Source organism: Phyllobates terribilis, unplaced genomic scaffold (genome assembly GCF_046119375.1).
Source record: "Phyllobates terribilis strain yellow unplaced genomic scaffold, ASM4611937v1 Scaffold_40__1_contigs__length_11209783, whole genome shotgun sequence".
Lineage (NCBI taxonomy): Eukaryota > Metazoa > Chordata > Amphibia > Anura > Dendrobatidae > Phyllobates > Phyllobates terribilis.
Window position 1 is genome coordinate 10,035,406 of NW_027362800.1, and position 12,644 is coordinate 10,048,049.

At 42.6% G+C, this 12,644-nt stretch overlaps 6 non-coding genes and 1 pseudogene across 6 annotated transcripts; all 7 read right to left on the bottom strand.

Moving 5' to 3' along the window:
* Positions 1-474: 474 nt before the first annotated feature.
* On the bottom strand, positions 475-665 carry LOC141190499 (U2 spliceosomal RNA). Its single transcript, XR_012264525.1, has one exon. It is a non-coding gene; the product is annotated as a U2 spliceosomal RNA (small nuclear RNA).
* Positions 666-1,785: 1,120 nt separating this feature from the next.
* LOC141184694 (U2 spliceosomal RNA) lies at positions 1,786-1,976 on the bottom strand. Its single transcript, XR_012259425.1, has one exon. It is a non-coding gene; the product is annotated as a U2 spliceosomal RNA (small nuclear RNA).
* Positions 1,977-3,096: 1,120 nt separating this feature from the next.
* LOC141190500 (U2 spliceosomal RNA) lies at positions 3,097-3,287 on the bottom strand. The gene has a single exon (XR_012264526.1). It is a non-coding gene; the product is annotated as a U2 spliceosomal RNA (small nuclear RNA).
* Positions 3,288-4,403: 1,116 nt separating this feature from the next.
* Positions 4,404-4,594, bottom strand: LOC141190501 (U2 spliceosomal RNA). Its single transcript, XR_012264527.1, has one exon. It is a non-coding gene; the product is annotated as a U2 spliceosomal RNA (small nuclear RNA).
* Positions 4,595-5,710: 1,116 nt separating this feature from the next.
* LOC141185980 (U2 spliceosomal RNA) lies at positions 5,711-5,900 on the bottom strand. Its single transcript, XR_012260551.1, has one exon. It is a non-coding gene; the product is annotated as a U2 spliceosomal RNA (small nuclear RNA).
* A 793-nt stretch (positions 5,901-6,693) lies between these two features.
* LOC141186288 (U2 spliceosomal RNA) lies at positions 6,694-6,785 on the bottom strand (annotated as a pseudogene).
* A 1,119-nt stretch (positions 6,786-7,904) lies between these two features.
* Positions 7,905-8,094, bottom strand: LOC141185810 (U2 spliceosomal RNA). Its single transcript, XR_012260423.1, has one exon. It is a non-coding gene; the product is annotated as a U2 spliceosomal RNA (small nuclear RNA).
* Positions 8,095-12,644: the final 4,550 nt, after the last annotated feature.

The window sequence follows — 12,644 nt, forward strand, 5'->3', positions numbered from 1 at the left end:
CAAACCAAAAAAGAAATTTTAAGCGCAGCAGAGTAACCAGCTCACATACCTGTTAGCTCAGGTGAGTTTAAAAGGCTGCTGTTGATAACAAGGGCATTTGCTAAATAGATGGTGTGTGTGCAACAATATACTGAAAGGTCAATTATATTGTGCAGCTTATCTCACCACCTGTAGTTATTTAGGTGAAAGCTCCAAAATGCTTGCCTAATATGTCTGTTTATCCAAAAGGAAGTATAGAGGGAGAGCTAGATAGATAGCATTGCATTACATTACATTACATGGCAATGCAATGCACAGTTGCTGAAGTTGAACCAAAATGAGCTTGTCATCTGGCTTCTGCAACTTTTAACATGAAAAATCCAATGAGGAGAAGAAAAGCAAAGCCAAAGAGTCCATCCCAAAATCCGACAAACAAGCAAAATGAACAAAAAGCATTGAATTCAATTCTTTCTGATTTTAGAAACTGCATTAAAGAAGGGGTGCACCGGTCCTGGAGATACTGCAATACCAGGTCAATGCGTGGAGTGGACAGAGCAAGCTCTTTTTCCATCTCCCTGTTCTAAAAATCCATTTAATATATGGTCCCCAGATAGGGGACGTATCAGATATTAAACTGATAAGAACAGATACTACACTTGATCTTAGCCAAAAGGCCGAGAAGCGATAACCAGAATTGGTTTCCGACTACGGTGCCACCCAAGGATTCTGAAAAGTCCATTTGTGGAGATGGCCACCTGGACTCCCGTTAAGAAGACATGCTGTCAACCTCTAGATCCCTCACATGCCTGCACTTTTCGGCTTGCTGCTGCTGCAATCCACGCGTTTTAGATCTGCATAACTCCACCTCTTTTAGCACAGTACCCTCAACCCCCGGCTGTTCCCACCCGCCTCAACACCGTTGGAAGGGAGGAGAACCAATTAAGGCGGGGGGGGGGTGGAACGAGCAGCTGTCTACCCTTAGCAGGAGGGTTGCTGATTAATTACCTCTCCTGCTGCTGCTGCTGCTGGCTGTCCAGCAGCAGACTGAAGGTGGCTGCTGCTGTGCGCAGGTATATAAAGGCTCAGAGCCTATTATGACACGCGCAGCCAGCGTTCCATTGCCACATTCCGTCTACTGCAGGCGGGATACCTGGATGGCTGAATGTCACTGAGAAGCTCACAGAGACCGCCATAAGCAACAGTTTAAAAGAATGCCACAGACTAATCAACCAAACTTTTTGGGTTGGTTTCTCTTTTATAGTCTGCAGGCATTAAATGAAAGAAGTCAGTGTTCCAGCAGAGGGAGACAACGTTTCAGAAAAGGCATTGTAGCAAACCAAAAAATAAATTTTAAGCGCAGCAGAGTAACCAGCTCACATACCTGTTAGCTCAGGTGAGTTTAAAAGGCTGCTGTTGATAACAAGGGCATTTGCTAAATAGATGGTGTGTGTGCAACAATATACTGAAAGGTCAATTATATTGTGCAGCTTATCTCACCACCTGTAGTTATTTAGGTGAAAGCTCCAAAATGCTTGCCTAATATGTCTGTTTATCCAAAAGGAAGTATAGAGGGAGAGCTAGATAGATAGCATTGCATTACATTACATTACATGGCAATGCAATGCACAGTTGCTGAAGTTGAACCAAAATGAGCTTGTCATCTGGCTTCTGCAACTTTTAACATGAAAAATCCAATGAGGAGAAGAAAAGCAAAGCCAAAGAGTCCATCCCAAAATCCGACAAACAAGCAAAATGAACAAAAAGCATTGAATTCAATTCTTTCTGATTTTAGAAACTGCATTAAAGAAGGGGTGCACCGGTCCTGGAGATACTGCAATACCAGGTCAATGTGTGGAGTGGACAGAGCAAGCTCTTTTTCCATCTCCCTGTTCTAAAAATCCATTTAATATATGGTCCCCAGATAGGGGACGTATCAGATATTAAACTGATAAGAACAGATACTACACTTGATCTTAGCCAAAAGGCCGAGAAGCGATAACCAGAATTGGTTTCCGACTACGGTGCCACCCAAGGATTCTGAAAAGTCCATTTGTGGAGATGGCCACCTGGACTCCCGTTAAGAAGACATGCTGTCAACCTCTAGATCCCTCACATGCCTGCACTTTTCGGCTTGCTGCTGCTGCAATCCACGCGTTTTAGATCTGCATAACTCCACCTCTTTTAGCACAGTACCCTCAACCCCCGGCTGTTCCCACCCGCCTCAACACCGTTGGAAGGGAGGAGAACCAATTAAGGCGGGGGGGGGGTGGAACGAGCAGCTGTCTACCCTTAGCAGGAGGGTTGCTGATTAATTACCTCTCCTGCTGCTGCTGCTGCTGGCTGTCCAGCAGCAGACTGAAGGTGGCTGCTGCTGTGCGCAGGTATATAAAGGCTCAGAGCCTATTATGACACGCGCAGCCAGCGTTCCATTGCCACATTCCGTCTACTGCAGGCGGGATACCTGGATGGCTGAATGTCACTGAGAAGCTCACAGAGACCGCCATAAGCAACAGTTTAAAAGAATGCCACAGACTAATCAACAAAACTTTTTGGGTTGGTTTCTCTTTTATAGTCTGCAGGCATTAAATGAAAGAAGTCAGTGTTCCAGCAGAGGGAGACAACGTTTCAGAAAAGGCATTGTAGCAAACCAAAAAAGAAATTTTAAGCGCAGCAGAGTAACCAGCTCACATACCTGTTAGCTCAGGTGAGTTTAAAAGGCTGCTGTTGATAACAAGGGCATTTGCTAAATAGATGGTGTGTGTGCAACAATATACTGAAAGGTCAATTATATTATGCAGCTTATCTCAGCACCTGTAGTTATTTAGGTGAAAGCTCCAAAATGCTTGCCTAATATGTCTGTTTATCCAAAAGGAAGTATAGAGGGAGAGCTAGATAGATAGCATTGCATTACATTACATTACATGGCAATGCAATGCACAGTTGCTGAAGTTGAACCAAAATGAGCTTGTCATCTGGCTTCTGCAACTTTTAACATGAAAAATCCAATGAGGAGAAGAAAAGCAAAGCCAAAGAGTCCATCCCAAAATCCGACAAACAAGCAAAATGAACAAAAAGCATTGAATTCAATTCTTTCTGATTTTAGAAACTGCATTAAAGAAGGGGTGCACCGGTCCTGGAGATACTGCAATACCAGGTCAATGCGTGGAGTGGACAGAGCAAGCTCTTTTTCCATCTCCCTGTTCTAAAAATCCATTTAATATATGGTCCCCAGATAGGGGACGTATCAGATATTAAACTGATAAGAACAGATACTACACTTGATCTTAGCCAAAAGGCCGAGAAGCGATAACCAGAATTGGTTTCCGACTACGGTGCCACCCAAGGATTCTGAAAAGTCCATTTGTGGAGATGGCCACCTGGACTCCCGTTAAGAAGACATGCTGTCAACCTCTAGATCCCTCACATGCCTGCACTTTTCGGCTTGCTGCTGCTGCAATCCACGCGTTTTAGATCTGCATAACTCCACCTCTTTTAGCACAGTACCCTCAACCCCCGCCGGTTCCCACCCGCCTCAACACCGTTGGAAGGGAGGAGAACCAATTAAGGCGGGGGGGGGTGGAACGAGCAGCTGTCTACCCTTAGCAGGAGGGTTGCTGATTAATTACCTCTCCTGCTGCTGCTGCTGGCTGTCCAGCAGCAGACTGAAGGTGGCTGCTGCTGTGCGCAGGTATATAAAGGCTCAGAGCCTATTATGACACGCGCAGCCAGCGTTCCATTGCCACATTCCGTCTACTGCAGGCGGGATACCTGGATGGCTGAATGTCACTGAGAAGCTCACAGAGACCGCCATAAGCAACAGTTTAAAAGAATGCCACAGACTAATCAACCAAACTTTTTGGGTTGGTTTCTCTTTTATAGTCTGCAGGCATTAAATGAAAGAAGTCAGTGTTCCAGCAGAGGGAGACAACGTTTCAGAAAAGGCATTGTAGCAAACCAAAAAAGAAATTTTAAGTGCAGCAGAGTAACCAGCTCACATACCTGTTAGCTCAGGTGAGTTTAAAAGGCTGCTGTTGATAACAAGGGCATTTGCTAAATAGATGGTGTGTGTGCAACAATATACTGAAAGGTCAATTATATTGTGCAGCTTATCTCACCACCTGTAGTTATTTAGGTGAAAGCTCCAAAATGCTTGCCTAATATGTCTGTTTATCCAAAAGGAAGTATAGAGGGAGAGCTAGATAGATAGCATTGCATTACATTACATTACATGGCAATGCAATGCACAGTTGCTGAAGTTGAACCAAAATGAGCTTGTCATCTGGCTTCTGCAACTTTTAACATGAAAAATCCAATGAGGAGAAGAAAAGCAAAGCCAAAGAGTCCATCCCAAAATCCGACAAACAAGCAAAATGAACAAAAAGCATTGAATTCAATTCTTTCTGATTTTAGAAACTGCATTAAAGAAGGGGTGCACCGGTCCTGGAGATACTGCAATACCAGGTCAATGCGTGGAGTGGACAGAGCAAGCTCTTTTTCCATCTCCCTGTTCTAAAAATCCATTTAATATATGGTCCCCAGATAGGGGACGTATCAGATATTAAACTGATAAGAACAGATACTACACTTGATCTTAGCCAAAAGGCCGAGAAGCGATAACCAGAATTGGTTTCCGACTACGGTGCCACCCAAGGATTCTGAAAAGTCCATTTGTGGAGATGGCCACCTGGACTCCCGTTAAGAAGACATGCTGTCAACCTCTAGATCCCTCACATGCCTGCACTTTTCGGCTTGCTGCTGCTGCAATCCACGCGTTTTAGATCTGCATAACTCCACCTCTTTTAGCACAGTACCCTCAACCCCCGGCTGTTCCCACCCGCCTCAACACCGTTGGAAGGGAGGAGAACCAATTAAGGCGGGGGGGGGTGGAACGAGCAGCTGTCTACCCTTAGCAGGAGGGTTGCTGATTAATTACCTCTCCTGCTGCCGCTGCTGGCTGTCCAGCAGCAGACTGAAGGTGGATGCTGCTGTGCGCAGGTATATAAAGGCTCAGAGCCTATTATGACACGCGCAGCCAGCGTTCCATTGCCACATTCCGTCTACTGCAGGCGGGATACCTGGATGGCTGAATGTCACTGAGAAGCTCACAGAGACCGCCATAAGCAACAGTTTAAAAGAATGCCACAGACTAATCAACCAAACTTTTTGGGTTGGTTTCTCTTTTATAGTCTGCAGGCATTAAATGAAAGAAGTCAGTGTTCCAGCAGAGGGAGACAACGTTTCAGAAAAGGCATTGTAGCAAACCAAAAAAGAAATTTTAAGCGCAGCAGAGTAACCAGCTCACATACCTGTTAGCTCAGGTGAGTTTAAAAGGCTGCTGTTGATAACAAGGGCATTTGCTAAATAGATGGTGTGTGTGCAACAATATACTGAAAGGTCAATTATATTGTGCAGCTTATCTCACCACCTGTAGTTATTTAGGTGAAAGCTCCAAAATGCTTGCCTAATATGTCTGTTTATCCAAAAGGAAGTATAGAGGGAGAGCTAGATAGATAGCATTGCATTACATTACATTACATGGCAATGCAATGCACAGTTGCTGAAGTTGAACCAAAATGAGCTTGTCATCTGGCTTCTGCAACTTTTAACATGAAAAATCCAATGAGGAGAAGAAAAGCAAAGCCAAAGAGTCCATCCCAAAATCCGACAAACAAGCAAAATGAACAAAAAGCATTGAATTCAATTCTTTCTGATTTTAGAAACTGCATTAAAGAAGGGGTGCACCGGTCCTGGAGATACTGCAATACCAGGTCAATGCGTGGAGTGGACAGAGCAAGCTCTTTTTCCATCTCCCTGTTCTAAAAATCCATTTAATATATGGTCCCCAGATAGGGGACGTATCAGATATTAAACTGATAAGAACAGATTTTTTTTTTCTCTTTCTATCGAAAGCCCGAATTCGTGTACAAAACCCGAGTGCGCTTAAAAAAGTGACAAGTGCCACAAAAAAAGTGCACTAGGATGCTGGTCTTCTTGAAACCCTCTCCAAAAGGAGAAGGGTCCCCCAAACCATTCCCCGTCCCTCCGAGCCAGAAGGCCACAGCGAGGAACAGGGACAAATAGCCACCTCCAGCCGGAGCCAGAGGCGACCCAATCTTACCCCCAATACCTGCCCGAGTTCTCAACCGAGCAAGGCACTGGGAGCCAAAGACTGTGCTCCCCTCCCGGAAGAGGGGAGCCAACAACGCTCTCCTCCCGAAAGAGGAGAGCCAGGGGGTTTCAGGGGGGAGCGGAACCTGATGGCCACACACTCCCCCCCTAGACCTGCCAAGAGAGGAACCCGTAAGGGAACCGCATCCCGACAAAATCCTAGTAAGGACGTGGACACACGTGAAAAAGTGGACACACAGTGACAAAAAAAAATTAAATAAATAGTGAAGGTTTCACAGTATAATACTGCCCGGACCTTCGACCGGGAATTGAAAAATTCCCCATCCTAAGGCCAGAAGGCCCGGAATAAGGGTGTGTGTGAAGAAAGAAATATTGAAGTGCTAGTGCAAATGTGCCATAAACTCAAGTGGGGTTCCCAATCCCAGTGAGTTAAGGCACCCCAGGGTCACCACTCCTGGGGCACTTCACACTTCGGGCTTTCGATCTTCCCCGGCCCAATGGCGTCGATCCTGGGGGGTCATGCTTTCCACCAGATGACTATATTAGCCACCTGGCGTACTAACAAGCGCCTAAACCCCAGTGTGCATAATGTATCAATCTACTAGGGCGGCCAACATCCAAAACCGCCTTTTCGAAAGATACTACACTTGATCTTAGCCAAAAGGCCGAGAAGCGATAACCAGAATTGGTTTCCGACTACGGTGCCACCCAAGGATTCTGAAAAGTCCATTTGTGGAGATGGCCACCTGGACTCCCGTTAAGAAGACATGCTGTCAACCTCTAGATCCCTCACATGCCTGCACTTTTCGGCTTGCTGCTGCTGCAATCCTCGCGTTTTAGATCTGCATAACTCCACCTCTTTTAGCACAGTACCCTCAACCCCCGGCTGTTCCCACCCGCCTCAACACCGTTGGAAGGGAGGAGAACCAATTAAGGCGGGGGGGGGTGGAACGTGCAGCTGTCTACCCTTAGCAGGAGGGTTGCTGATTAATTACCTCTCCTGCTGCTGCTGCTGCTGGCTGTCCAGCAGCAGACTGAAGGTGGCTGCTGCTGTGCGCAGGTATATAAAGGCTCAGAGCCTATTATGACACGCGCAGCCAGCGTTCCATTGCCACATTCCGTCTACTGCAGGCGGGATACCTGGATGGCTGAATGTCACTGAGAAGCTCACAGAGACCGCCATAAGCAACAGTTTAAAAGAATGCCACAGACTAATCAACCAAACTTTTTGGGTTGGTTTCTCTTTTATAGTCTGCAGGCATTAAATGAAAGAAGTCAGTGTTCCAGCAGAGGGAGACAACGTTTCAGAAAAGGCATTGTAGCAAACCAAAAAAGAAATTTTAAGCGCAGCAGAGTAACCAGCTCACATACCTGTTAGCTCAGGTGAGTTTAAAAGGCTGCTGTTGATAACAAGGGCATTTGCTAAATAGATGGTGTGTGTGCAACAATATACTGAAAGGTCAATTATATTGTGCAGCTTATCTCACCACCTGTAGTTATTTAGGTGAAAGCTCCAAAATGCTTGCCTAATATGTCTGTTTATCCAAAAGGAAGTATAGAGGGAGAGCTAGATAGATAGCATTGCATTACATTACATTACATGGCAATGCAATGCACAGTTGCTGAAGTTGAACCAAAATGAGCTTGTCATCTGGCTTCTGCAACTTTTAACATGAAAAATCCAATGAGGAGAAGAAAAGCAAAGCCAAAGAGTCCATCCCAAAATCCGACAAACAAGCAAAATGAACAAAAAGCATTGAATTCAATTCTTTCTGATTTTAGAAACTGCATTAAAGAAGGGGTGCACCGGTCCTGGAGATACTGCAATACCAGGTCAATGCGTGGAGTGGACAGAGCAAGCTCTTTTTCCATCTCCCTGTTCTAAAAATCCATTTAATATATGGTCCCCAGATAGGGGACGTATCAGATATTAAACTGATAAGAACAGATTTTTTTTTTTAATTTGGCTATCCCCTGCAGAGGGATAAAACCGTTTATTAAAACTTTAACAAATTACAAGCATAATTACACAAATACCAAACGTTAAAAGACAAATGAAATTTACAAAACAAAAAAATACAAAGATTTTAAATAATTAGGTTCCATTGGTCAACAAGCCATTTTTTGGAAATATGTGCATTCTTCTTTTTGTCAATTAAATAATAAGTATACATTTCACATAAACATAAACTTAAAACATCATTCACTGATAAAACATCTTGTTTAAAAATAGCAATGTTGCGCGCTTTCCAGAGAGATGACTTGGCGCAGTTCACTGTCTTCCAAGCCATTGTGTACTGGTCCATTGTGGGGCATTCCATAAGTCCGTATAGCACAGTTTTATATGTAAAGTCCTTGAGGTCTGCCACCCTTTCCAGTAGGGGGAGCAGTCTTCTCCAGAAATCCTTTGCAAAATTACATGTCCATAATAGATGTTCCACCGTTTCCTCGTCTTGGCATCCGGCTCTTGGGCAGATGGCAGACCTCACAAATCCTCTTCTGTATTGGAATGCCCGGCAAGGAAGACAGCGGTGCATGCAACTCCAAGCCAGATCTCTCTGTTCATTAAAAAGATAAAAAACGTTAATCATTTTCCAGATAGACATAGATTTGTCATCATCATATCTGTCAACATTACATATTTCCTCACTTTTACGTATTTCTTTAATTAGTTTCTTACTATTTCTTAATTCCTCTATTTTCTTAGTCCCTAAATTAAAATCGGACACTATTTTCCTTAAAATCTCATAATGCGTCGACAAATTAAAAGCATGGGGCACAGATATATTAACTTCATACCATCCAAACTTTCTCATAAAAAATCCTGTATTAAAACGCATAAAAAAGGACCAATAGTGATTCTTAAAAAGGGCATTAAAACAGTAAACGAACAGATGGATTAAAAGAAACCTATTAAAATCTGGAAAATCTTTACCACCTTTTACTTTTGATTTCATCACGATTTCTCTTTTCAGCTTTTCCATTTTTGAGTTCCAAAAGAAGGTAAAACAGGTTTTGGTTATCTTTTTTAAAACATTAACAGGCGGGGGTAAAACCATGCTAAGATACAATAAAAGAGGTAAAATCACCATCTTTAAAACCAATACTTTACCCTCCATTGTAAGTCTCTTCATGTTCCACATACATATTTTCGTATTTACTTTCTGTGTAACTGTTTCCCAACTATTATAACCATCATTATTTTCAGTGAATGATATACCTAAAATGGAAATGGATTGGGAGACATTAATTGGTACATCACGTAAAATCATCCCCCCAACATTTAAAATGTTACACTTATTAAAATTGATTTTAAAACCAGAAGCTAGACAAAAGGATTGCACTTGATGGAGAGTGGCCGTAAGTGATGGTGCATCTGTACACAAGACCGCCACGTCATCCATGTAGCCTACAACCTTGGCCTCCAAACCACCGCTTCCAGGCAGAGGGACACCGCATATCTGTTTATTTTGGCGTATTGCACATAACATTGGTTCCAGTGCACAGATAAACAGTAGGGGGGACAGAGGGCATCCCTGTTTCACCCCTGACCGTAAAAATACCTCTTGTGTCTTAAAACCATTCACTAAAATCTTACTTGTACAATCCTTGTAAAATGCTTTAAGCGATAGTAAAAACCCTTCTGGTATGCCCATTTTCTCTAAAACTTTAAAAAGATAAAAGTGTGAGACACGGTCAAATGCTTTTTCAAAATCAATAGATAAAATCGCCATTTTCCCCTTTCTGTCTTTCACATCCTCAATACAGTCTTTCACTAAATTCAGATTGTCCCATATACTGCGCCCCGGCACCCCACACACTTGATTAGAATGAATAACTTTGCTGATGATTTCTTTTAGACGATTTGCACAAATTTTAGCCATTATTTTATAGTCACAATTTAAAAGTGTTATTGGTCTCCAGTTTTCTAATTTTGATTTATCGCCTTTTTTGTATAGGAGGGAGACTTCACCTTTCTTCCAGGAATTTAATAAAACCTTATTATTAAAAACCTCAGTAAACAAATAAAACAAATCATCTTTTAAAATATCATAAAAACATACATAAAATTCTATTGGGATGCCATCAGGACCAGGGACCTTTCCAGTTTTAAAACTTTTAATAGTTTTTAACACTTCTTGTTCCGTTAAAACTTGGGATAAAAACTCTTGGGATGCGGGATCTAAAACAGCTGTTAGTCCTTGCAGCGAATCATCCATTAATTTATTATCTATATTTTTTCCATTAAAAAGATTAGAAAAAAAAACCTCAACTTTACCCAGCATATTTTTTATATTATTCTCACCATCTATATGGTCAATTATCACTTTTTCTTTTTTATTTTTCCTAAAAAAATATCTGGAACACTTTTCATTTTCTTCTATATGTTGTACTCTAGAACGAAAAATTATCTCTTTTCCTTTTTGTTCTAGCCATTTTGAAATCTCTTCTTTTAAGTTTGAAATATCAAGTTGTACATCTATCCCATTGTCTCTGAGCTTAAATAATGTTTGTAGGCGGGTATTTAAAATTCTATATTCTTCATATTTTTCTTTGGCTCTACATATACTCTTTTTAATAAAAAAGTCTTTTATTTTTACTTTCATTCTATCCCACCATACACTCATAGTCTCATTTGTTTTTTTCCCTTTTCTACATTTCCTATAAAACTCAATAAAATCTGATAAAATCTGCGGGTCGGTTAAAAGGGATACGTTCATTTTCCAGCTTTTCTTACCACATTTATTGTTGTCATTTACTTTTATGGTAAAGGATAAAAGTTTATGGTCTGAAAATATATTAGTTAAAACTTCACATTTGGCAGGTATTGTTTTATCTGAACCAAAAATAAAATCAATCCTAGAGCTACAATTAGCATTGCTCCAAGTGAAACCGGCGTCCTCTGGGCTGTCACTATGACACTCTTTATATATGTCTATCAATTTAGCATCTTTGACTATATCATGTAGCATACCTGAGGTTTTATCGTAGTTCCTGCTTACAGAGCTGGAGCACCGGTTTTCACCTTTTAAAACACAATTAAAATCCCCTGCTAAGATAAAAGGTTCAGAGTTATTAATAAATAATGGTAAAAGATCAAGCATTTCGGCTCTTTCATTTTTCTCTGGGGATCCATAAAAATTTAAAAACTGCCATCTAATACCATCAATAAAAGCTTTCACTAATAAAATACGACCTGGTAAAATTTCCTGAATAAAATCAATTAAAACGTTCCCTTTAAAAAGTATGGCTACACCCGCTGATCCTGCAGCATTCGATCCGGACCAGACAGATGGCCCACACTTCCACTCATCTTTATATTTTTGATATGACATTTCATGTGGGATATTACATTCTTGCAGAAAAAATACAGATGCAGTAAAACACGTAAAAAAATTAAAAAGAGCAGTTCTTCTCGTGTTAGATTTTATGCCTCTCACGTTGAGGGAAATACCTTTGAGTTCAGCCATCATTAGAAAATGTAGAAATTTTACTTAGGTAACTAAGAGCAACGGATTTACCTGTCCGATGAACCTGATCAGACCACTGGGCTTGCGCCTCCCTCCTCATCTGATAGTATCGTCACGAGAGTCACCGTGGAGGAGGAAAGATTACCACATTTATATAAACCCGACGCTACACTGGCATAGCTCGGAGGGCTGGCTGGCAGAACCCGCTGGGTCTCCATTGGCTGGCCATGCAGTTCCTCATCAGGTGGGTCCCCGAGGGGTTCCGCCGCCCCTGTTTGACCTGTAGAAGGTCGTCCTATAGGAGGAGGTTGCGCACAAGGCAGAGCCTCTGACTCTTCAGAGGCAGCAAGATCCCGGTCCCCACCTGTAGCAGCGGAGACCGAAACCCCTGAGGGTCCAGCGTCCACGTCCCCTTCTGGAGAAGTGTCCATCTGTTCACCTCCTGCTGCCTCCTCCGAACCACCCTTTTTCTTTTTCTTAGGACCCACCTTTATCCACTCAGCGCCCTCAGCACTAGGAGACCCAGACTGGGCATGGGCTTCTGTGTCGGCCTTTTGTCGGTCCCTTTTGACCTTACCAGTAGTGCCCTTCTGCTCCTTCTCAGCCCTCCTTTTGGACTCCCGCAGGTCCTGCAGCCAGGTTTTGGGATTTGGTATTTTACCTGTCATAGACTCTGGAGACACTTCACTATTTGGTACGCCCTTATTGTCTCCAGAGGCTCCAGGTTGTTGTTCCTCCTCCTGAGGGGTGGTCTGATCTTTTGGTCCTTGGTCGGACGTCTTGGACTTCCCCTTTTGCTCATCTTCCCGAAATCTGTGAGGGCAAGAAAAATAAAAGTGACCTGGAGTCTGGCAAAAACTGCATTTCTTTTCCTTAGGGCATTCTTTTGTCTCATGTTCTTCACTAGCACAATTTCTACATGATACATGACAGTTTTCTTTTGAATGACCATAGCGCCCACAATTTCTGCAATATACTGGCATCCCAGAAAAGAAGAAATCCCCATTTGTTTGCCCAATTTTGAAACGGGCAGGGGGGAGCCGTATACCACCTGGTGTATTTGGA